Consider the following 24,731-nt stretch of genomic DNA (forward strand, 5'->3'; position numbering starts at 1 on the left):
CTCTGTCACCCAGGCTGGAGTGCACTGGCACGATCTTGGCTCACTGCAACTTCCGCCTCCCGGGTTCAAGCAATTCTCCTGCCTCAACCTCCCTAGGAGCTGGGACTACATGTGCACGCCACCATGCCCAGCTAATTTTTTGTATTTTAGTAGAAATGGGGTTTCACCATGTTGGCCAGGCTGGCCTCGAATTCCTGAGCTCAGGCAATCTGCCCGCCTTGGCCTCCCAAAGTGCTAGGATTACAGGCATGAGCCACGTATCCGGCCCTCTTTTTTTTTTTTTTTTTTTTTTTTGGAGATGGAGTCTCATTCTGTCGCCCAGGCTGCAGTGTAGTGGTGCAATCTTGGCTTACTACAACCTCTGCCTCAAGCAATTCTCCTGCCTCAGCCTCCTGAGCAGGTGGGATTACGGACGTGTGCCACCATGCCTGGCTAATTTTCATATTTTTAGTAGAGACAGGGTTTTGCCATGTTAGCCAGGCTGGTCTCGACCTCCTGACCTCAGGTGATCAACCCGCCTTGGCCTCCCAAAGGGATTATAGGCATGAGCCACTGCTCCCAGCCATGCACCCATGCTCTTAAAAAAAATTTTTTTTTTTTTTTGAGATGAGGTCCCCCTATGTTGCCCAGGCTGATCTCAAACACATGGCCTCAAGCAATTCTCCTGTCTAAGCCTCCCAAAGCATTAGGATTACAGGCATGAGCCACTGCGCCCAGCCTGTACCCTCTTCTTCTTGCTAACTCCCCAGGTATCAGCTCAGAGGCCACTTCCTCCAGGAAGCCTTCCCTGACTCCCGGATTGAATCAGACCCCTCCATGTGCCCCAAAGCTCCCCTCCTGCCCTCATGGATGCCTGTGTGGCTCCAGGCTGGGACTGCCCGTGTCCTCACCAGAGTCCATCTCACACTTCATGCAGGCAGCACCTCTGTCTACCTGGGCACTACCATGTCCTTGGTGCCCAGTGCAAAGCCTGGCACATGTCAATGAGAATGTGCCCTTCACAGCAGTCCCTGGCTCTGCACTGGGCACCAGGGACACGGCAGCATTGAATGAATGAATGAATGAAGAATGAGTGATTTATTGTCACTCATACAATCATGAGAGATGGCTCCTTGGTTCAGTCTGGTGTCCCAGGTGTTGGTAGGGACAACAGGGTCTTCTGCAGGCCTCAGCATCCCAGTGATTGGTTTGGAAGATGGTATAACCAGAATCATCACTGCCAGACTGACCTGGAGCCGTGGAGGGCCAGGGTAGCTGTTAGGTGCGAAAGAAGAGAATTCTTCTTTCTGGGACTCTGGGGAGCTGGAGGTGGAGCCCAGGAAATGGTATTTTGGAGACACTATTGTAATTTCCAATTTTTGTTTATTATTTTTATTTTATTTTATTTTTATTTAGTTTTGAGATGGAGTCTGTCTCTGTCGTCAAGGCTGGAGTGCAGTGGTGCAATCTCGGCTCACTGCAACCTCTGCCTCCTGGGTTCAAGTGATTCTCCTGCCTCAGCCTCCCGAGTAGCTGGGACTACAGGAGTGTGCCACCATGCCCGGCTATTTTATTTTATTTTTTTTAAGTAGAGGCAGGGTTTCACCATGTTGGCCAGGCTGATCTCAAGTGATTCGCCCACCTCAGCCTCCCAAAGTGCTGGGATTACAGACGTGAGCCACCGTGCCTGGCCCTATTTTATTTTTTTGAGAGGCAGTCTCACTCTGTCACCTAGGTTGGAGTGCAGTGGTGCGATCGTGGCTCGCTGCAACCTCTGTCTCCTGGGTTCAAGTGATTCTCCTGCCGCCTCCTGAGCAGCTGAGATTACAGGCACCCACCACCATGCCTGGATAATTTTTGTATTTTATAGTAGAGACAGGGTTTCACCATGTTGGTCAGACTGGTCTTGAACTCCTGACCTCAAATGATCTGCCCACCTCGGCCTCCCAAAGTGCTGGAATTACAGGCATGAGCCACCACACCCAGCCCAGTTTTTGTTATTTATTTATTTCTATTTTAGAGATGGAGGTCTTACCCTGTTGCCCAGGCTGGAGTGCAGTGGCACAATCATGGCCAATTGCAACCTTGAACTCCTGGGCTCAAGTGATCCTCCTGTCTCAGCCTCCCAAGTAGCTGGGACTACAGGCATGCACCACATGCCTGACTAACCTTTCCTTTTTGTAGAGATGGGGATTTTGGCTGGGCACAGTGGCTCATGCCCCAGCACTTTGAGAGGCCAGGGTGGGAGGATCGCTTGAGGCCAGGAGTTTGAGACCAGTCTGGGCAACATAGCCAGACTCTGTCTGTACAAAAAATTTTTTAAAAAATGAAATTAGTCAGGTGTGCTGATGCGTGCCTGTAGTCCTAGCTACTTGGGAGGCTGAGACAAGAGGATTGCTTGAGTTCAGAAGTTCGAGACTGCAGTGAGTCATGAACACACTACTGCACTCCAGCGTGGGTGACACAGAGAGAAACCTTGTCTCAAAAAAAAAAAAAAAAAAAAAAAAAGAGAGACAGGATCTTGATATGTTTGAAGAGGCCAGGATAGTCTTGAACTCGCGGCCTCAAGTGATCCTCCTGCCTCAGCCTCCTGAAGTATTGGAGTTACAGACATGAACCACTGTGCCCAGCAATTTTTGTTCCTTATATTTTCTTTTACACCCACAGGTTGGAGTTCTAGACTGGGTTTCTGGACAGGATCAGGCCCTGGTGGAAACCAAAGGCTTCAAAGCTAGGCTGGGCGCGGTGGCTCACGCCTGTAATCTCAGCACTTCGGGAGGCCGAGACGGATGGATCACCTGAGGTCAGGAGTTCGAGACTAGCCTGGCCAACATGGTGAAACCCCATCTCTACTAAAAATACAAAAAATTAGCCGGGCATGATATGGCAGACTTATAATTCCAGCTACTCGGGAGGCTGAGGCGGAAGAATTGCTTGAATCCAAGAGGTGGGGGTTGCAGTGAGCCGAGATTGCACAACTGCACTCCAGCCTGGGTGACAGAGGGAGACTCCATATCAAAAAAAAAAAAAAAAAGAGAGAGAGAGAGAGACTTCAAAACTAGAAGATCCAGAGAAAATCCAGGAGATCCCAGGTGGAGGGGCAGCTAGGCAGGGCCGAATTCAACTATAGCCGTTTTGTTCTCTCTTGTTTTATATCCGGAGGCTCTCCCTATGATTTTGCTTATAAAGAGAGTTCTGCTGAAAAATAATTAAAAGCCACTGCCCTTGTCCAGAACAGGCAGTTGCTTGCTTTGCCCCGCAACCCTGGCCTTCCTGCCAGCCACTCACTTGGGGCGCGAGCAGGACCAGTGAACATTCAGTGGGCAAACATTGATGGGGTAATAACTAAGAGAAGTCAAGTTAGACTTGGGCAGGACATGGGACGGATGTGGCGCCAGTGCCAATTTGCAGTCCAGTGACGTCCTATCCCCAGAGCCTCTGCAATCAGACCCCACGAAGGGCAGGACAGGAGCAACATGCCACAGAAAATATCTGTGTGTGTGGACTCAACAGGGCTGTGGCCACAGCTGTCCTTTCATAAATATTGCTACATGAAAGAGAGAAGGGCTGCCTGATGGAATGGATGGCAGGATGTTCTTTTATGTTTTCAAGACAAGGTCTTGCTCTGTTGCCCAGGCTGAAGTGCAGTGACATGATCATAGGTTCACCGCAGCTTCGATCTCCTGGGCTCAAGCGATCCTCCCATCCCAGCCTCCTGAGTAGCTGGGACTACAGGTGTGCACCACCATGCTTGGCTAAGTTTTTGCATTTGTTTTTGTAGAGACAGGATTTCTCTATGTTGCTCCAGCTGGTCTCAGAATCCTGACCTCAAGTGATCCTCCCACCTCGGCCTCCCAAAGTGTTGGGATTATAGGCATGAGCCACTGTGCCTGGCCAGGACTTTTTTTGTTTTTTTGTTTTTGAGACAATTTCGTTATGTTGCCCAGGCTGGAGTGCAGTGGTGTGATCTCAGCTCACTATAACCCCTGCCTCCCAGGTTCAAACAATTCTGTGTCAGCCTCCCAAGTAGCTGGGAATACAGGCACATGCCACCACATCCCACTAATTTTTGTATTTTTAGCAGAGACAGGGTTTCACCATAATGGTCAGGCTGGTCTTGAACTCCTGACATCAGGTGATCCACCCGCCTTGGCCTCCCAGAGGGCTGGGATTACAGGCATGAGCCACCGTGCCCAGCCAAGGATGTTCTTTAAAAAGGAGTTTCGGCCAGGCATGGTGGCTCACACCTGTAGTCCTAGCACTAGGGAGGCTGAGGCAAGCTGATCACTTGAGGTCAGGAGTTCAAGAACAGCCTGGACAACATGGCAAAACCCCGTCTCTACTAAAAATACAAAAATTAGCCAGGCGTGGTGGTGCGTGCCCGTAATTCCAACTACTCAGGAGGCTGGGGTGGGAGAATCACGAACTCAGAAGGTGGAGGTTGCAGTGAGCCAAGATTGTACCACTGCATTCCAGCCTGGGCAACAGAGTGAGACTCCGTCTCAAAAACAAAACAAAAAAAACATAACAAGACAGGGAGTTTAATGCTCAGTGCTGGCAGCAATTCTGACTGCTGGTGGTGCTAAGGAGGGTGTCATCTTTAGGGGACAAAGGGCGGATCGTAATCATGATATCAGTTTTTGATGTACCCGAATTCATGCATTAAACGCATTTGAAAATCATCATTTTCCTTAAATAGGTGAGGCAACTCGATTTCTTCTCTTCTCTTCTCTTCTCTTCTCTTCTCTTCTCTTCTCTTTTCCCCCCTTGGAGGGTTCGAAGGTCAGCTTTAGTGGAGGCCACGTCCAAATTAGGCCAACTCCATGCTGTGCTGCCTGAATTAGCGATGGCCCTGCCTTCCCGTTTCACTGATTGATCAGCGCGGGCTCTTGCTGAGTGGTGTGGAGATTCTCGGGGAGGCTCAGGGCTTGCTGCTGTGTTCTCCGGGGGTTGAACCTCAGAAACTATCATCCCCTGGTGTGGATGGTCCCCGGGAGGCCCAGAGGTGACTCTCTGGAAATATCAGCTCCTCCAGGGACACTCTGGGGCCAGACATCCATGGGGCAGAGGTCAAGTGGGGGTAGGGAAAGCAGGGTCAGCGCGGGTTCCCAGGCTTGGGCAAGGAAACAAGAAATAAAGCAAGAGGAAGAACAGATGTCGCAGGCTTTCCCTGTGCAGCCGGGTGGGCGGTAGCGACACCAAGGGAGGCAGGCTTGCTGCTTGGAGGTGCTGCTGGCTGGCTTCCTGGGCTGGAGGAGGAAGAGGCTGCTCTCTCAGCCTCTGCAGGTAAATGATTTACAACTGGCTCTCAAAAGAAAAAAAGAAAAGAAAGCATGAGAGAGAAAGGAAAAGAGAAAGAAGGAAGGGGCCGGGCCCAGTGGCTCACGTCTGTAATCCCAGCACTTTGGGAGGCTGAGATGGGTGCATCACTTGAGGTCAGGAGTTCGAGACCATCCTGGCTAACACGGTGAAACCCCATCTCTACTAAAAATACAAAAAATTAGTCAGGCGTGGTGGTGGGCACCTGTAGTCCCAGCTACTCGGGAGGCTGAGGCAGGAGAATGGCGTGAACCCGGGAGGTGGAGCTTGCAGTGAGCCGAGAACACGCCATTGCACTCCAGCCTGAGCGACAGAGCGAGACTCTGTCTCAAAACAAAAACAAAAACAAAAACAAAAAAATTAGCTTGGCTGGTGGCGGGCACCTGTAGTTCCAGCTACTGGGGAGGCTGAGGCAGGAGAATTGCTTGAACCTTGGAGGTGGAGGTTGCAGTGAGCCGAGATCACACCACTGCACTCCAGCCTGGGTGACAGAGCAAGACTCCATCTCAAAAAAAAAAAAAAGGGAACAAATGAAGAAGAGAAAGAAAAAGAAAGAAAGAAAGGAAAGAAAGAAAGAAAGGAAGGAAGGAAGGAAGGAAGGAAGGAGGGGGGGAGGGGAGAAGGAAGGAAGGAAGGAAGGAAGGAAGGAAGGAAGGAAGGAAGGAAGGGAGGGAGGGAGGGAGGGAGGGAGGGAGGGAGGGAGGCAGGCAGGCTGGGGTGGTTCATGCCCTGTAATCCCAGCACTTTGGAAGGCCGAGGCAGGAGAATCACTTGAGGCTAGGAGTTCAAGACCAGCCTGGGCAACAGCAAGATTCCATGTCTGCAAAAATTTTTTTAAAATGAGCCAGGTGCGGTGGTGTGTGCCTGTAGTCATAGCTACTTAGGAGAATGAGGTGCGAGGATTGCTTGAGGCCAGGAGTTCAAGGCTACATTGAGCTATGATGATGCCACTGCACTCCAGCCTGGGCAACAGAGCAAGACCCTATCTCAAAAAAAAAAAAAAAAAAAGAGAAGTAGTAGTGTGAAGATATGCGTGATATGCATGCGCTTTCTCTCTCTCTCTCTCTCTCTCTCTCTCTCTCTCTCCAGCACATGCTACTCAGTGCCCGCCCACCCCAGCCCATGGTTGTATTAATGAATCCCAAAGCAGCACTCAGGAAGGGCTACACCGAGGCAGGGCAGAGCACAGGCTGAACCTGGATCCAACTCCCAAGTGTAGGACTTGTTCTATGAAGCCTTCTTGAGGGCACTTTCTGGAATGTCCCACAGCACCTATGACTCTCAGCCCAAGACCCTGAGAGGTGGATGCCAGTGAGTTTTGGGGTCCCTGGGGGCTGCCTGGACTAACCTAACCTGACCCAGCTCAACTTACCCCTAGGTGCTCTGGGGCAGTCATAGTGGGTGACACTGTCCGGACGACTGGAGGGCAGAGCTTTTTGGGTTACCCAAGCCAGGTGATAAACAGACGGGGTCTGTCCCCAGGGATGTGCCCACAGGAGGGGATGGCTTTAGCTGCATGCTGGGAGCAGCTTCTAGACTGCTCTCAGAAGCGTGGGGCCCTGTGCAGGGCATCGTGGCACTGAGTCACCCTCTTTCCCAGCTGCAGTCCACAACGGCACTTTGCCCTACCTCGTAAGTACATGCATGCATGAGTGCATGCGTGTGTGCATGCATGTGTGTGTGTGTGTGTATGTTTTAAATTCATTGCTTTTGGTCTTCCTTTTATTTTCTTTCTTTTTTTAGAGACAGGGCCTTGCTTTGTCACCCAGGCTGGAGTGCAGTGGCGTGATCACGGTTCACTGCAGCCTCCAACTCCTGGGCTCAAGCAATCCTCCCGCCTTGGCCTCCTGAGTAGCTGGGACAACAGGCACACGTCCCCATGCTGGGCTAATTTTTAAACTTTTAGTAGCGATGAGGTCTCACTATGTTGCCCAGGCTGGTCTCAAACTCCTGGGCTCAAGCAATCTGCCCACCTTGGCCTTCCAAAGTGCTGGGATTACAGGCACAAAACACCGCTCCCAGCCTTCTTTTCTTTCATGAATGTAGTGACAGACCTTGGTTGGTGTCTAGTCTCTCTTCTGGTTTGCTGTGTGACTCTGCACCAGTCACTTGGCCTCTCTGGGCCATAGTTTTATCATCTACCCTAAATGTCCTTTGAAAAGTTTTTTTGTAAATTGGGTGTTTGGGGGTGTGGTACAGGTTGCCGATGGACCAGTATCGTGGTGGTGGTGGGCTCTCAGCTCTTCCCTCACCTGACTGAGTTCACTACTGTGTCTGAGCCTGGGACCATGGGAGGCTCTGATGCCAGTTTCCTGAGGCTGGGACCCAACTGAAGCCTCCACTTAGGGATCAATCAGGGAGGGCTTCCTGTAGGAGTTGATGCTGGAGTGGGCCCTGAAGGGCGAGGCTGGGGAAACACCTTTCCCGGCAGGACAATCAGCCATTGCAAAGGCCAGGAGGCAGCTGTAGGACAGTGGGGGTCTCAGAGGGACAGAGATGGAGCATAGAGTCAGGGATGTCTGAGCTTGGCCTGGTCACTGTGCCTCAGAGTTTAGTTTTGGGCAGTAAAGGAGCTGGAGGGGCTCATTGTGGTCAGAGTTGGGGCATCCCAGGGCATGGCAAGGGCATCTGCCAGACGTGGGATCCACCTGCCATCTACCCCCATGTGACCTTGGGCTTTGAGCCCCATCTCCCTCGTTGGTAAAACATCTAACAGACATGTTGGGAGGAGTAAATTAAAGCAGCTCCTTGCTCCCGGTACAGGTGGGGTCTGCCCCTTGCCCCCTTGGTTTTGGGGTAGTGGCACCCTTGAGCCTTCTCACTCTCACACGGGGGCCTAAAACCACTACCCCCAAACTGGGGGAGAAAACGCAGAGGCGGGGAGCTATCCTGGAAGGATGTGAAGAGGAACTGTCCTGGAAGGATGTAAGTGAGGGTGCACCCTCACTTAGGGAGCACTGCTTAGGCCAGGCCTTCTGCCTGGCACTCAGCATGCCACCCTCCCTTAATCCGTGGACTGGGATTCTCCTGGGTGGCCCCTCCCTCCCCACAGTTGATTCCTATTCGTCCGATGTGTCCTGCGTCCCAGGGGCATGGAGGGGCCGTGCACTCCAGGTCTCCTGCTAAGGGAACGGACTGGCACCTGGGACCACGGGAGCTGCCGAGGGCTAAGAATGCCAGGGATGGGGAGGAAGGGTGGTGGAAGGGACCCTGGGTGCGTGTTTGAGCTTTGAGGCGAGCCTGGGGCCCGGGGAGTGGGGACCCGGTTGGTGGCAGCGAGGCCTCTTCGGTCTATCCCGATCCTCGTTAGCGCGGCGCCACCTAGCGGCGCCCGAGGGAAGCGGCGGCGCAACCTCTGCCAGGGCGGCTCGTGGGGTCCAGAGTTCCCCGCGCTTCTGCTGCGCCCTCGGGGAGCGAACGACAAGGGGGGCAGGAAGGGGCAGCCCTGGCCTTGACCTGAGGAGCAGGAGGCGACAGCAAGGCTGTAACTCCTGACACCTAAGGGCCTGGATGCCCGGGGGAAGAGGCGGGAAGAAGGTAGGCAGGGCTGACTCAGCCCTAATCTTGGCCCTGACCTTGACCCCAGGCCCTGTAGTTTGCTTCCTTAACCCCAGTTTCCATGAACAGAAGCCTCCACTTAGTCCCATCAGGGAGGTCAAGGGGCAGGCAAGAGAGGCGGGATGTCCAGCCTGGGCAGGGAGGAAGGTCAGCCCTGGGGGTGCAGCAGGGGTGGCGGGGGCTGGGTAGGGTGAGCTCAGGGTGGCGCTGGGAGGGACAGGAGACACAGGCTGTGGGTCACATGCCCAGGATAGGCTGCAGGGTGGGACTTGTGACAGAAGATCCCAGGAGGTGGAAGGTCAAGGACCTGTGAATCCAGGGGCTGGAGGGGCGCCCATCCCCACAATAGGACCCCACCTGGTTCCTTGCAAGCAGGAGGCCCCCAAGCCTTTGCCCATATCTCTATCCTGACCCCCTGTCCTGCAAGCCACAGCCTCTTCCTCCCTCCCCTGTCGCTGGAGGACCCACCAGAAATTCCGTGTTTAAGTCAAGCAGAACGGACACATCTTTAGGGAGCCCGACGGTGGGGTGCCAGGATCTAAACGGCGCTGTGTGTAGGGGGGTTGTGTGCTCGGCTCCCAAGCCGGGAGCAGGTCGTTCTGGCACTGCCCAGATTCCACGTTGACTTTGGAGCAGACCAGCATCTTCCCCAGCAAAAGGCCCCGTGGCACCGGAAATTCCTGTGTGTGGGGCTGGAGATGAACCGTCTATGGGTGAATGGACCCCAATACTATGGCAGAACCCCAATACTGCAGTGGCACCTCAGTGCAAGGTAAGGCCGTGCACACCTGTCATAGGACATGGAGAGACATTAGCGTAGTGATGATACCTACGTGTGTATGTGTGTGTGTCTATGTGAGTACGACTCTGTGTTAGCGTTTGTGTGTGTATTTGGTGTGTGAATACATGTCTCTGTGTGTGTGTTTTTGAGTGTGTGTCTCTGTGTGTTAGCGTGTGTATTCATTTGAATGTGTAAATACATGTCTGTGTGTAAGTGTGACTCCGTGTGAACGCCTGGGTGTGTCTCCGCATTAGTGTGTATGTGAATGCATGTCTGTGTGTGCCTGTGAGTGTGTATCTGTATGTCTGTGAGTGTATATGTGAATGCATATCTGTGCGTGTACGACTGTAGTGTGTGTGTGTGAATGTGTGTCTGTGTGACTAGGTTGGAGGGTGTGAGTGGAGCTCTGGGCAGAGTGGTCCCTGTAGCTGTACAATTTGGAAAATGCCTTCTATGCCCTGTCCGCTTCCCTGGGGCAGGGGGTGCCTTCCTATTTCCCTGGTGAAGCCTGCAAACTCCTCCCAGTGTAGGGGGTCCCCTGCTCTCCTCTCCCTCCCCTCCACGTCTTGCCCACAACCCACAGTCCTGCTCTTTGCAGAGGCCCCCTTGGGCTGTGTCTGCTGGTTGGGGCTCGGGGCCACCCTGCTTCGTGACTTTAGCCTGAGAATCTTTTTATTTATTTATTCATTTTTCTGAGACTGAGTCTCACTCTGTTGCCCAGGTTGTAGTGCAGTGGCATGACCTCGGCTCACTGCAGCCTCCACCTCCCGGGTTCAAGCAATTCTCCCGCCTTAGCCTCCCGAATAGCTGGAATTACAGGCATGCACCACCACGCCCAGCTAATTTTTGTATTTTTAGTAGAGACGGGTTTTGCCATGTTGGCCAGCCTGGTCTTGAACTCCTGACCTCAAATGATATGCCCGCCTTGGCCTCCCAAAATGCTGGGATTACAGGCGTGAGCCACTGTGCCTGGCCCAGCCTGGGAGTCTTATATAAGGAGATTCAGGTGGAAAACAATAAAGCTATATGGTGCATGCTTTAAAAGTCAAGATGTGGGCCTGGTGCAGTGGCTCACATCTGTGATCCCAGCACTTTGGGAGGCCGAGGGGGGCAGATCACCTGAGATCAGAAGTTCGAGATCAGCGTGAGTAACATACCAAAACCCTAGCTGTACAAAAAATTTGAAAAATCAGCCGGATGTGGTGGCACGTGGCTGTGGTCCCAGCTACTTGGGAGGCTGAGGCAGGAGGACTGCTTGAGCCCTGGAAGTCAAGGCTATAGTGAGCTGTGATTGCGCAGCTGCATTCCAGCCTGGGCCACAGAGTGAGACCTCAGTTCTAAATCAATCAATCAATCAGTCAATCAATAGAAAAAGCCAGGTGTGGCCAGGTGCGCTGGCTCATGCCTGTAATCCCAGCACTTTGGGAGGCTGAAATGGGTGGATCACCTGAGGTCAGGAGTTTGAGACCAGCCTGGCCAACATGGTGAAACTCCATCTCTACTGAAATACAAACATTAGGTGGGTGTGGTGGCGGGCACCTATAATCCCAGCTACTCAGGAGCCTGAGGCAGAGGAATCACTTGAACCCGGGAGACGGAGGTTGCAGTGAGCCAAGATCGCGACACTGCACTCCAGCCTGGGCCACACATTGGGACTCCATCTTAAACAAGCAAACAAACAAACAAACAATAAATAAATAATAAAATGAAAAAGCCAGGTGCATGAGGATTCTTGCGTTTTTTTCGGCTGTGTCTGAGGCCTGGAGAAGTCCAGAACATGCCGCTCCAGACTGGAATAAGGAGAAATAGAGACCTAGTTTCTCAGTGGGAATCTTGGACCCTTAAGGTTCCCTTGCTGTTCTTTTTTTTGTTGTTTTGTTTTGTTTTTTGAGACGGAGTCTCACTCTGTTGCCCAGGCTGGAGTGCAGCGGCGTGATCTTGGCTCACTGCAGCCTCTACTTCCTGGGTTCAAGCGATTCTCCTGTCTCAGCTTCCCGAGTAGCTGGGATTACAGGCACGTGCCACCATGCCCGGCTAATTTTTGTATTTTTAGTACAGACAAGGTTTTGCCATGTCGGCTGGACTGGTCTCAAATTCCTGGTCTCAGGTGATCCAGCCATCTTGACCTCCCAAAGTGCTGGAATTACAGGCGTGAGCCATCACACCCAGCCGCCTTTGGTTTTTTGACCATGCTTGGAGTCTGTTTTCTGGAGAAGAGGAAGCACGTCAGCCCGATTTCTATCTTGAAATGACAGGACTTGGGGACATTGGAGGATGCTGCATAGAAATTTGACCAATGTTTTTTGCCGTTTTGTCACGCCAGTCGGGCGCAGATGGCCATGGTTGGGAGGGAGGGGAAGTCCCCTTCCTGTGTGTGTGCCTATGGCGTGCGTGGCTGTCTACGCCCTGACCTCATTCAGCTTCTCAGCCTCTCAGCAGCCCCCTGGGTGTAGGGGCAGGGCTGAGCCTCTGGGAGGTTATAAACCCTCCTCAATCAAGGTCCCTCCATTTGTAAGTGATACAGCCAGATTCGAATCCAGGCTTGACCGACCCCAAGGCTGTGCACATGCCAAAAGGCACGAGCTCAGACCCACACCAAGGGGACGGTGGGGCCTGAGTGTGCCTCAGTGTGCCCAGAAGCCTGGCTGTTGCTCCCTCCGGCTGTGAGAGCTGGCCTTCAAGGTCATGGTGGACAATTACTCTGTGCTTGAGTTTTGGGCTCAGAGTTCAGGCAGACATCTGGCCACTCTGAGAACCGTCCCCAGGTGTCATCATTCCTGGGGCCATACAGAGCCCTGACCTGTGCCCCACTTGGGATTGCCTTTGTTTCCATTGTCTGGCCTGGGAGGCCGGCACAGGGCTCTGGCAGGCTCGGACAACCTGCAGCTGTGTGGCAGGGCTTGGGTGGTGGGACTCCAGCTTCTCCTCTAGGTTTTCTCTCTTTCTCAGCTTCCTCTCCTGCAAGACGGTTTAGCAACAGGATCAGGTGAGCTTGAAACCAGCCTGGCGGCTGCGGGTCTGTCTGCCTTCTGTGCTCCAGCCAGTCATCAGTCCCGCCTAGACACCTAGACCCAGTTCCTGCTTTTCTCTGTCCATTTATTTATTTATTTATTTATTTATTTTTGAGACAGGGTCTCAACTCTGTTGCCAGGTTGGACTGCAGTGGTGTAATCACAGCTCACTGCGGCCTCCAATTCCTGGGCTCACGGGATCCTCCGGACTCAGCCTCTCAAGTAGCTGGGACCAGAGGCACGCACCACCACGTTCAGCTACTTTTTTTAATCTTAATTTTTTTATTATTTATTATTATTATTTTTTTTGAGATGGAGTCTCGCTCTGTCACCCAGGCTGGAGTGCAGTGGCCGGATCTCAGCTCACTGCAAGCTCCGCCTCCCGGGTTCACACCATTCTCCTGCCTCAGCCTCCCGAGTAGCTGGAACTACAGGCGCCCGCCACCTCGCCCGGCTAGTTTTTTTGTATTTTTTAGTAGAGACGGGGTTTCACCGTGTTAGCCAGGATGGTCTTGATCTCCTGACCTCGTGATCCGCCCATCTCGGCCTCCCAAAGCGCTGGGATTACAGGCTTGAGCCACCGCGCCCGGCCAATTTTTATTTTTATAGAGGTGGGGTTCTCCCTGTGTTTCCCAGACTGGTCTTGAACTCCTTGGGCTCAAGTTATCCTCCCACCTTGGCCTCCCAAAGTGCTGGGATTATAGGCGTGAGCCACTGTGCCCAGATGCCCAGCCTCCCTGATCTTTAAAATAATTTTTTTTTTTAGAGACAGGGTCTTGCCTTGTCACCCAGGCTGGAGTGCTGTGGCATGAGCATAGCTCACTGCAACCTCCAACTCCTGGGCTCAAGTGATCCTCCTCCCTCAGCCTCCAGAGTAGCTGGGCTATATAGATGCTCACCACCATGCTTAGCTAATTCAAATTTTTTTTTTTTTTTTTTTTTTTGAGACAAGGGTCTTTCTGTGATCCCCAGGCTGCTCTCAAACTCCTAGCCTCAAGTGATCCTCCCACCTCAGCCTCCCAAAGTGCTGCAATTACAAGAATGAGCCACCTTGCCCAATCCTGGTTCTTTACAAAGTGATTTCTTGCCCATCCATGGCTTGGGTCCTTCATTGATCAGCATTTAAAAATTGAGACTGATATTAGTGTCAAAAGACAGGTAAGGAAACATGGGGAGGAAAATGATGTACCTGAGGATGCGCAGAAATTGGTGGGTGAGTTGGGCCAAAACTTGGAGCCCTGGGTGGTGTCATTTCACTGGGGATTACTGGATGAGGAATCCAGGGACATCTCTTGTCTTTAACGAGTGATCCCCTCTGAATAGTTTTGTATTTTATTTTGTTTTTTGAGATGGAGTCTTACTCTGTCACTTAGGCTGGAGTGCAGCGACACTATCTTGGCTCTCTGCAACCTCCACCTCCCAGGCTCAAGGGATTATCCTGCCTCAGCCTCTCGAGTAGCTGGGATTACAGGTGCGTACCACCACACCTGGCTAATTTTTGTATCTTTAGTAGAGGCGCGGTTTCACCATGTTGGCCAGGCTGATCTTGAACTCTTGACCTCAAGTGATCCATCTGCCTCGGCCTCCCAAAGTGCTGGGATTACAGGTGTGAGCCACCGTGCCCAGCCTCTGAATGGCTTTAGATTTCACCATGTGTGAACATAGGGATGATGGTGATATATAAATATAGGTAACATATTTTGAAAACAACATAGAAGTTTGTTTCTCTTGCATATAATAGTCTGGCCACAAACAATCCAGGGCTTCCACGGCAGCTCCACAGTCTCAAGGAACCATTTTCCGTTTTCCTTGTATCTTGCTGGGTTTTCTTGTCTTGCTCAGTAGGTGACTTCTATCTTTGAGTCCAATATGGCTGCCTCAGCTCCTGCCTCCTGCCATCACTTCTGTGACCCAATCAGTGGCAAGGGGGAAAGAGGAAGGGAAAAGTGTGTGCCTTTCCTTTCTTTCCCCCTCCAGTTAAAAAAAATCAGATGGACTGGATGTGGTGGCTGACGCCTGTAATCCCAGCACTGTGGGAGGCCGAGGCAGGTGGATCACCTGATGTCAGGAGTTCGAGATCAGCCTGGCCAACATGGTGAAGCCCCATCTCTACTAAAAATGCAAAAAATTAGCTGGGCGTGGTGGTGCACGCCTGTAATCCCAGCTGCTCAGGAGGCTGAGGCAGGAGAATCGCTTGAACCCAGGAGGTGGAGGTTACAGTGAGCGGAGATCACGCCATTGCACTCCAGCCTGGGCAACAAGACGAAACTCCGTCTCAGAAAAAGAAAAAAAAATCAGATGATGCAGCCTGGGCAACATGGTGAGACTCCATCTCTACTAAAAATACAAAAAAAATTAGCCAGGCATGGAGGTGCATACCTGTAGTCCCAGCTGTTCAACAGGCTGAGGCGGGAGGATTGCTTGAGCCAGGGAGGTCAAGGCTGCAGTGAACTGTGATAGTGCCACTGACTCCAGCCTGAGTGACAGAGGAACAAAACAAAACAAAGCAAACAAAACAAACAAAACAAAACAAAACAAAGTAAACCCAAAAAATAACCACCAGATGAAGATATTTTAGAGAAGAGATTAAGGCTCAGAGAGGTTAAGTGCTTTGTGCAATGTCACACAGCATGTGAATGACAAGGCTGGGCCTCATGGGTCTGCTGACCGTAGGACTTCGCTTGAGCTATGTGTGCTGTTTTCGGGAGAGGCTGTGGCCATATACAGGGTACAAGGATGGGGGGGGGCTGTCCCCAGTGTTCCCCCTACCCCCAAGCAGACAGAGAAATCCATCTGGGGCCTCCACCCCTGGGAGCCAGGCCAGGAATTTTCCCCACAGCCTAGGAGAGGTCACATTAGTAATCTGCCTGTCCTTCCCTTCTCTTCCCAGGAGCTTTAAGATGCTGGGAAAATAGGAATGACTTAGTAATGAGTTACTTTAATTGGATTTTCCCCCAGTATTGGTATGCAGAGGTTATCGTTGAATGATTTACTGAGTAGCCCATGCCAGAGTTCAGCTGTGGTGCAGGCGTGTGTGTGTGTGTGTGTGTGTGTGTGTGCCTGGTGTGAGTGCACAGACACGCACTTCTGTACAGATACATGTCTGTGTGCATGCGTGTGTTTCCTGCACTTTCAGAAGGGCCTCAAACAGCTCTTTATCCAGTGGGCACTTCTCCCTCCACCCCTCTGTCCCCGCCTCCCGCAGGAGGGAAGCCAGGAGGGGGATGGCTGGCAGTGGGGCACAGCGAGGAGCTGTGTCTGGGATGGTGTGTGTTGTCACTGGCAGCCAGGCATATGAGTCACCGGCCAAATTAACTCAAGTTTCCTTTGGGGAAAAATGTAATCAGTTATTGCATTCTGGTTCATTTTAGCAAATTAACTCATTCGGTTTTTTATTTTTATTTCTTTTTAATTTTGGGGGTGGCGGCGGTGGCTACAGCTGGGAGGGGGTTGGTGGAGGCCTGAGTGGAGGCAGCCGTGTGCGCATGTGTGTACGTGCGTGCGTCCATGTGTGCGCCTGTATGCATGTGTGTGCATTTGTGTGTGCGCATGTGTGTCTGCGTGTGTGTGTCTGCACGTGTGAGCGTGTAAAGGCCCTAAGGGTACTTGAGGACTGGCTTCCAGAGAAGGTGGGTCAGGACCAAGCCTAGGACAGGGGCTGCTGTCCTGGGGCCCGATGTGACCCCATGTCCTGCTCGGAGCTGCAGGTGGAAACACCTCTTTGAAGAAGGACTTTGCTGCCCACAAAGCACATTCCCTCGACACTCTTGTGCCCACCAACCAGGAGGGCATGGTGGCTGGGCTGTGCCCAAGTGAGGGGGGCTTCTGGGGCCTGAGCAGGCCTCCTCGCTGCAAGGCGTGGGTCTGGAAGATTCCACCAGGCCTGTCTGTGTGTGAATGATCCCACTGTCGTGGCTCCCAAGGCACTGGGGGCTCAGTCCTCCAGCCTGGGGTTTTTATGTTTGCTCTTGCATTTCATTCTTACTTCTACACCTAAGGTAGGTACTGCAAACCTTGTTTTACCTCCTGAGCACGGGAATCTCACCCGAGTTCACACAGTGACCCCAGGTGCTGCTCCCTTCCCCTCTCAGTAGGGTCCTGTATCTTCCGCGCCTCAAATGGTGGGGAGTACAAAGGGCATTTTATCCTTTTTTTTTTTTTTTTTTTTTTTTTTTTTGAGATGAGGTTTCACTCTCTTTGCCCAGGCCAGAGTGCAATGGCATGATCTCAGCTCACTGCAACCTCTGCCTCCTGGGTTTAAACAATTCTCCTGCCTCAGCCTCCTGAGTAGCTGAGATTATAGGTGTGCACCACCATGCCTGGCTAATTTTTTTTGGTATTTTTAGTAGAGATGAGGTTTTGTCATATTGGCCAGGCTGGTCTCGAACTCCTGGCCTCAGGTGATCCGCCCACCTTGGCCTCCCAAAGTGCTGGGATTACAGGTATGAGCCATTGAGCCCAGCCAGCATTTGATCTTAAAGAGTTGGCTGGGTGCCAGGGCTCATGTCTGTAACCCCAATGCTCTGGGAGGCCAAGGTGGGAGGATCAGTTGAGGCTGGGAGTTCAAGACCAGCCTGGGCAACATTGCAAGACCCCATCCCTAGAGAAAAATTTAAAAATTAGCCAGGTGTGGTGGGACATGCCTGTAGTGTAGTCCCAGCTACCCGGGAGGCTAAGGTGGGAGGATTGCTTGAGCCCAGGAGTTCGAGGCTACAGTGAGCTATGATAGCGCCACTGCATTCCAGCTTGAGCAGCAATCAAGATCCCTGCCTCTGTGAAAAAAAAAAAAAAAAAAAGAGCTAGGTGTGGTGGCACACGCCTGTAGTCCCAGTTACTCGGGAGGCTGAGGCAGGAGGATTGCTTGAGCCCAGGAGTTGGAAGCTGCAGGGAGCCACGATGGTCCACTGCACTCCAGCCTGGATGACAGGGTGAGACCCTGTCTCTTAAAAAATAATCATAATAAAATAAAATAGCCATTCCAAGCCAATGAGCCTGAGGGTGGCCAGTGGTTCCGATCCTGGGGGCTTCCCTTGGGTGGTGGTGGGGGACTGTGGCCTTGTGGGCCTCCCTGCCGACCAGGCGACGTCTGCTTCCGGTTGAGGTCTTAGTGCAGACTTTTCCTCTCCTGGAAAGTCCCCTCCTCCCTCTGCATCAGGCCCCATCCAGGCCTTAGCAGCCTAACTTCTGCTTTCCCTGAGAGCCTTCGAGACCTCCCCTAGCTCGTGCACCCTCCCCCCAACTTCTCCCACCTTTCCATGTCCCACTCTGCCGTGCCCTGGTCCTGCTGACCATGGCTGCTAGATGGGGATCCACGGTGGGGATGGAGAAGAGCCCCAGCCTGCATGTAAGGTAGGAAGGGCCACCCCACTGGAGTCATGAGTCTGAGCAGGGGGTCTGTGGGATGGGGGCCGGGGCAGACAGTGCTGTGTTCATTTTGAACAGGACGGTGCCAGGAAGGCCCCACCAGAGTCCTGTCCTTCCTTGGTTTGTCCCCAGATACCGCACAGCCCCCAGACAGCTGGGCTGGGCCTTAATCCCAGAAGTTTCTTCTGAGTCCCCTGAGCCCTTCAGCCCAGCGGCTTTCATTTCTGCTGGTGATTCACTGACCTCAGTGCTGCCACAACATTGCCTTGGGACAGTCTCTCTCCAGCTGGGACCTGGGATTCCCACTCCTTAGGTGGGAACAATAGTGGGGAATAGTTTAAATAAGCTTAAGTTCATTCATACTCTCCTACAGGGATATATACATACGTATGTGTATAGATATTTATACATATGTAACCATCCATCCACACACATGGTCACCAATGGTAACTGGAGTACCTCTGGGTCATGGAATTACCAGTGATTTCTATTTTGTTTCTTTTTTTCTGTCTCTTTTTTTGGAGACAGGGTCTCACTCTGTTGCCCAACTTGGAGTGCAATGGTGCAATCTCGGCTCACTACAGTCTCAAACTCCTGCCCTAAAGCAATCCTCCCACCTTAGCCTCCCAAGTAGCTAAGACCACAGGCATGTACCACTATACCTGGCTAGTTATTACAATTGTCTTTGTGGAGAAGGGGTCTTGCTATGTTGCCCAGGCTGATCTCAAACTCCTGAGCTCAAGCGATCCTCCCATCTCAGCCTCCCCAGTAGCTAGGACCACAGGCATGTACCACCACACCTGGCTAGTTATTAAAATTGTTTTTGTGGAGAAGGGGTCTTGCTATGTTGCCCAGGCTAGTCTCAAACTCCTGAGCTCAAGCGATCCTCCCATCTCAGCCTCCCCAGTAGCTGGGACTACGGGTGCACTCCACCATGCCGGATTCATTTTTCTATATTTTGTAGAGATGGTCAGAGCGGGGAGGTCTTGCTACGGTGCCCAGGCTGGTCTTGAACTCCTGGGCTCAAGCGATCCTCCTGTCTTGGCCTCCCGAAGTGCTAGGATGACAGGCATTAGTCACTGTCCCCAGCTGAGACCATTTCCTCTTGTGCTTCCACATCATGGGGCTGGCAGCTTCGAGGATGATGAGATGGTGCCTTGTAGAAGATTGTGATGCTGTTGACACTGGACACCCACACTTTGGAGCGGACTTCACCTGTGTTTGCTGTCGTGGCGTATTCCATGAGGTGGGCAGTGTGGCCAACCCTTGGGGGTCCTACTAGCCCAGAGACCTGCAGTGCCATGCAACAGGAGAGGGAGAGCCTCAGGGGTGCACTGCAGCCAAGCTGGAGTTTCGAGGGCCTCTGTGAGCCCTCCCTGGGTTGCTGGCATAATCTGGGAGGATCTGGGGGGAACACAGGGACCTCCTCCTGCAGAACTGTGGGCTTTCAGGGGCACAAGCCCAGCCCAAGGATTGGATGGGGGAGGAAGATACATCTGCCCACACGCGCACGCACACCATGGCAGGGTGAGGTTGAAACCACCCGAGGGGTTCACCTTGCCCGCTGCCTAGATAGAGCTGATTCATCAAGACAGGCAGTTGCAATAGAGAAAGAGTAATTCATGCAGAGCCGGCTGTGCCGGAGACCGGAGTTTTATTATTACTGAAATTAGTCTCCCGAGCATTTGGGGAGCAGAGTTTTTAAGGACAACTTGGTGGGTGAGAGGAAGCCAGTGAGCCAGGAGTGCGGATTGATCAGCGATAAAATCATAGGGAGTGGAAGCTGTCTTCTTGTACATGTTTATACGCCGTTTTAATTACATGCAAATGAAGGGGTGGAGTGTTCAGAAATTTATAGAAAGGGGGTGGTAACTTCTGGGTGTCGTGGCAAAGGGAAACTGACACGGGGCTGGTGGGCATGGCTTATGGAGGGGGGCTTTTTGTGCTTCTTCCCTGTTTCAGCCAGTCCTCAATCTGGTCCTGAGTCAAGCCCCACCTCCTACCTCATATCCACATACATATTAAAAAATCAATATAGGGCTGGGCACGGTGGTTCACACCTGTAATCCTAGCACTTTGGGAGGCCGAAGTGAGCGGATCACCTGAGGCCAGGAGTTCGAGACCAGCATGGTCAACATAGTGAAACCCCGTCTCTACTAAAAATATAAAAATTAGCTGGGGAGTGAGTCTGCTCACCCAATATCCTCTGGGAAGCCCTTCTCAGCTTCCTCTCTCATGACAAGCCCTACCCCTGTTATAAAGGGGGATAACAGATTTATTTTTTAACCATCTGGTTGTGACTGTTGTCATTTAATGGAGATTTCCTAAGAAGCCAGGAAGGCCCTGGGTTGTGCAAACCTGGCAGTTTGCTGGGTCCGAGGCCTCTCTGGGCTGTCCCTCCCCAGGCCAGGCTGGGGCCAGGGGATGGAGCCAGGTGACTTCCTGTGACCTCACCTAGCCCAGGCACTATTTTCTCTCCATCTAGATGGTTTTCCCAAGCGCCGGGTGAATCTGAGTGAGACTGTCTATTCTTTCGACGACTACCTTTCAACTCAAGTTATGGTTTTATAAATAATATATATGGCAAGTCGGTGCTGGGGAAAGGACGTTCATTCCGCTCTGAAATATTTATGGCCTGGAGTGTCTGCTTACTTTTCCTTGGAGTCATTTTTTAGCACGGCCTGTCGGAGAATACGACCGCCCAGGGCATCTTCCGAGGCCACTGCATCGAGAGCCCTTCCAGGCGGGCTGCAGGGTTTATTCATCCTGCGGATGGATGTCAGGGGTGGAGGGAGATGGCCGCTCTGCCCGGGAGTCACTCCCAAACCCAGAACTCCTAAATTATATCAGGGAGGGCTCTGCGCCAGTGACAAGGATCAGCGCCGCTGCCTTTGAAACAAACGTCACTTTCCAGCATGCAGTTTGAATAATAACATGCACTCCTCTGGCCTTCTCAGATAGGACCCAGCCTGGGAGGTGAGCATTATAACCCTCATTTTGCAAATGGGGAAACTGAGGTTCAGAGAGGTTAAGAAATGCCTCAAGGTCATGCTGTCGCCAAGTAGGAAAGCCTGGATCGTCACCCAGCCTGGCAGACCTCTCGTCTCAATCTTTTCTGCTACACTAAGCTGCTGCCCACCCTGGTCCCATCACTCAGTGGTAGCCAGGGGCCAGAAAATGGATTTTTTATTTTTATTTTATTTTATTTTTTTGAGACAGAGTTTTGCTCTTGTTGCCCAGGCTGGAGTGCAATGGCGTGATCTCGGCTCACTGCAAACTCTGCCTCCCGGGTTCAAGCCATTCTCCTCCCTCAGCCTCCCAAGTAGCTGGGATTACAGGCATGCACCACCACGCCCAGCAAATTTTTGTATTTTTAGTAGAGACAGGGTTTCGCCATGTTGGCCAGGCTGATCTCAAACTCTTGACCTCGTGATCCACCCACCTTGACCTCCCAAAGTGCTGGGATTACAGGCGTGAGCCACCACGTCTGGATAGATTTATTTTTATTTTATTAATATTTCATTTAATTTTATTCGAGACGGTATCTCACTCTGTTGCTCAGGCTGGAGTACAGTGGTGTGATCGCAGCTCACTGCATCCTTCAGCTGCTGTGCTCAAGCGATCCTCCTGAGTAGCTTGTTAGGACTACAGATGTGCACCACCACACCCAGCTAACTTTTATTTTTATTTTTTGTAAAGACTGGGTTTTGCTGTGATGCCCAGACCGGTCTTCAACTCCTGGGCTCAAGTGATCCTCCTGCCTCGGCCTCCCAAAGTGCTGGGTTTACCAGTGTGAACTACTGCACCCAGCCAGAGAATGGATTCAGATCAGCTTCCATTGCAGTGTCTGCCTGTTTGCAACGGTTTAAACTTCAGGGGAATGGGATCTGGGGGAGAACAGGCTACACCGAACATCCGGGCTGAAATCCCAATCCCAAGGCAATGGTTGTATTCCTGGATGTGCGGAATGGGGTCGGATGAGAGTCTGAAGAATGGTGGTGCTGGGAGGGCCCGTAGAGTCATCTTGTCTGACTTCCTGTGATCCAGGTGAGAGATTAAGACTCTGATAAGGAGGAACCTGCCCAAGACTATGAAGGTAGCTGGATCCCCTTGATCATAATGGTGGCTCTTGGAGTCCGGCCATCTGGTCAACCTCTCTGTCTCCATAACCCCCTTTTCTCCCAGAAGAAAACCAAGAGACGTGCTTGTTTAGAGTTCCTGGGTGGATGGATAGAGAGCTGTGCATGTCCTCGGTCTGGCTGGAAATCCATGAAAGAGTTCAATCATTTGGAGGCTGTGGCTTGAGGAAAAAAATTATGCATCTTTCTGAACTAGCTGAAAAATGGAGTGGGCTACAGTCAATCCTATATATATATGTGTGTGTGTGTGTATATATATGTTTATAAAGGTACTAAATTTATATTTATATTATATATTATATGTATAATATAATTATATAATGCAAATAAATATATAATATAAATATAAATACAACATAAATATATTTGCAATAGGATCTTTCTCTGTCACCCAGGCTGGAGTGCAGTGGTGTGATCATAGCTCCCTGCAGCCTCGACTACCGTGCACTACCACGCCAATCTTTTTTGTAGAGGTGGGTTCTTGCTGTGTTGCCCAGGCTGGTCTGGAACCCCTGGCCTCAAGAGATCCTCCTGCCTCAGACTCCCAAAGCATTTGGATTGCAGGCCTGTTATTAAATATACAGATATTGAATCAGTGATTTGGATTGAATACTTAGGACGGGAATATCTTGCACTGTTTCTCTACCTGGAAGGATCATTTCGTATAGGAAAGACAGTTGGTGAGCACAGGGGCTAAGTCATCACTGTGGCAGGTGACAGAACAATTGTGAAATAAATGGATGATGGTGCTTGTGGAAAAGCCCAGCTCAGTCCTAGCTGGAGGGAAGAGTCAGGCCACCTGTTCTCTGACTGCCTTTGCACTTGTCCCACCCTGGACCTGCCCGCCCTTGTGGTGGATAGTAACCAGAGAGGGCCCCCAGTGAACCATGCCTCTTGGTTTTCATGCTCTTATATCATCCCCTCCCCTTGAATACATAGTGGCTGGCCCTGGGTATACCAGGAGAACACAGTGGACAGGACTGTGTGCCCTGCTAAGTCAGAAGTAGCCTTGCAGCTTCCACCTGGCTCTCTGGTAATGCCTGGTCTAGGGGAAGCCAGCCACTGTGTGACAAGTCTGACTCCTCCGAGGTGGCCATGTTGGAAGGAAGCCCAAGGAGCCTCATGGGGAAGTCTGGCAGGGAGAGAGAGTGATTTGGCCAGGCCCTGGGTCTTCTAGCTGAGCCACCAGACGTGTGAGTAAGGAAACCATCCTGGACTTCTAGTCAGATGACACCAGCCGCTGATGCCATCTGACTGTAACTCTACAAGTGACCCCAGGCCAGAACCACCCACCCAGCTGAAACCAGTAAACCCTATGAAACCATGAGGGTGAGAATCATAAAATTTGTAAAACCACAGTGCTTTGGGTGGCTTGTTAGGCAGCAACAGATAACCAGCCTAGCACCTCACACTGCTGATGCCTCCTGGGTCTAGACCAGGACTGCAGGGTGATGTGGAGGTTTCAACGCTAGCCTTCTCACAAACAGGACAGAATCCAGGCAGCTTTTCAGAGCCTAGACAGTCTGTATTTCCTCTGAGACGGCCTCTCCACACCAGTTAGTAAGCTGCTGAAAGCATGTCCAGGCGTAGCAGAAAGCTAGGCCTGGGCCAGGCACAGTGGCTCGTGGCTATAATCCCAGCACTTTGGGAGGCCAAGGTGGGTGGATCACTTGAGGCCAGGAGTTCAAGACCAGTCTGACCAACATGGTGAAACCCATGTTTACTAAAAATACAAAAATTAGCCAAGTGTGGTGGCGCACATCTGTAGTCCCAGCTATCTGGAAGGCTGAGGCTTGAGAATTGCTTGAACCCAGAAGGTGAGGTTGCAGTGAGCCGAGATCACACCCCTGCACTCCAGCCTGGGTAACAGAGTGAGTGAGAGACAGAGAGAGAGAGAGAGAGAGAGAGAGAGAGAGAGAGAGAAGGAAGGAAGGAAGGAAGGAAGGAAGGAAGGAAGGAAGGAAGGAAGGAAGGAAGGAAGGAAGGAAGGAAGGAAGGAAGGAAAGAAGGAAGGAAGAAAAATGGGGCCTGCTTCTTCTTCTGGACTCGGAACTTGCTCCTGGCTTTGATTTCTGACTATCTACCAAAGAGTGAGGTTAGGAGGCCCCAGAGTATACCCAGGAGACCCACAGTGGGTGAGAGCAGGGCTGCCTCCAGGCCCAGCACTGGGCAAACAGTTACTGGTTGAGACACGATGAACACAGAAATTGAGAGTAACATCCAGGCGCCCAGATGGAAATTCGACATTGCCATGACATTGAAGCTTGTGATCCTTGAACACACAGGGGATTAGACCAGTTTGAGTTTTGTCAGCTTCTGAGCTGTGTCACGTTTGATTTGAGCAGCCCTGATTTTGTACGGGTGGGCCACGTTTTGTGCATGATGGACATCTAGTTTGAGAAGCAGAGTTCGAGCCTTCACTCCTCCTCTGGGAGGAGCCAATCTGAGATCATATATGCCACTGGTGAGTGCAGTGTGAGTGCAGAGTGAGTGCAGTGCAGTGTGGCTGGATCTTAATTCCCATGTTTGCTCCCCCTGACATCCCAGCTGGGGGCATTTGTGCAGTGCACAGGCTGCACA

The 24,731-nt window shown here is 51.8% G+C and overlaps 2 protein-coding genes across 9 annotated transcripts in view; one reads left to right on the forward strand and one right to left on the reverse strand.

Annotated features, from left to right (window-relative positions):
• The window catches only part of IFT22 (intraflagellar transport 22), a 984,170-nt gene that overhangs the window by 587,512 nt on the left and 371,927 nt on the right, over positions 1-24,731 (forward strand). Inside the window, exon 1 of one of the 8 annotated variants that reach the window (XM_050783889.1) lies at positions 15,384-15,393. The exons of the other annotated variants lie outside the window; for them this stretch is intronic. The gene's annotated coding sequence lies outside the window, so the exon portion shown is untranslated. Of the gene's footprint in view, positions 1-15,383; positions 15,394-24,731 lie in introns of those variants that run through there. 8 annotated transcript variants of the gene reach the window in all.
• Positions 1-24,731, reverse strand: part of CUX1 (cut like homeobox 1) — a 1,083,765-nt gene that overhangs the window by 561,419 nt on the left and 497,615 nt on the right.

This window comes from Macaca thibetana, chromosome 3 (genome assembly GCF_024542745.1).
Source record: "Macaca thibetana thibetana isolate TM-01 chromosome 3, ASM2454274v1, whole genome shotgun sequence".
Lineage (NCBI taxonomy): Eukaryota > Metazoa > Chordata > Mammalia > Primates > Cercopithecidae > Macaca > Macaca thibetana.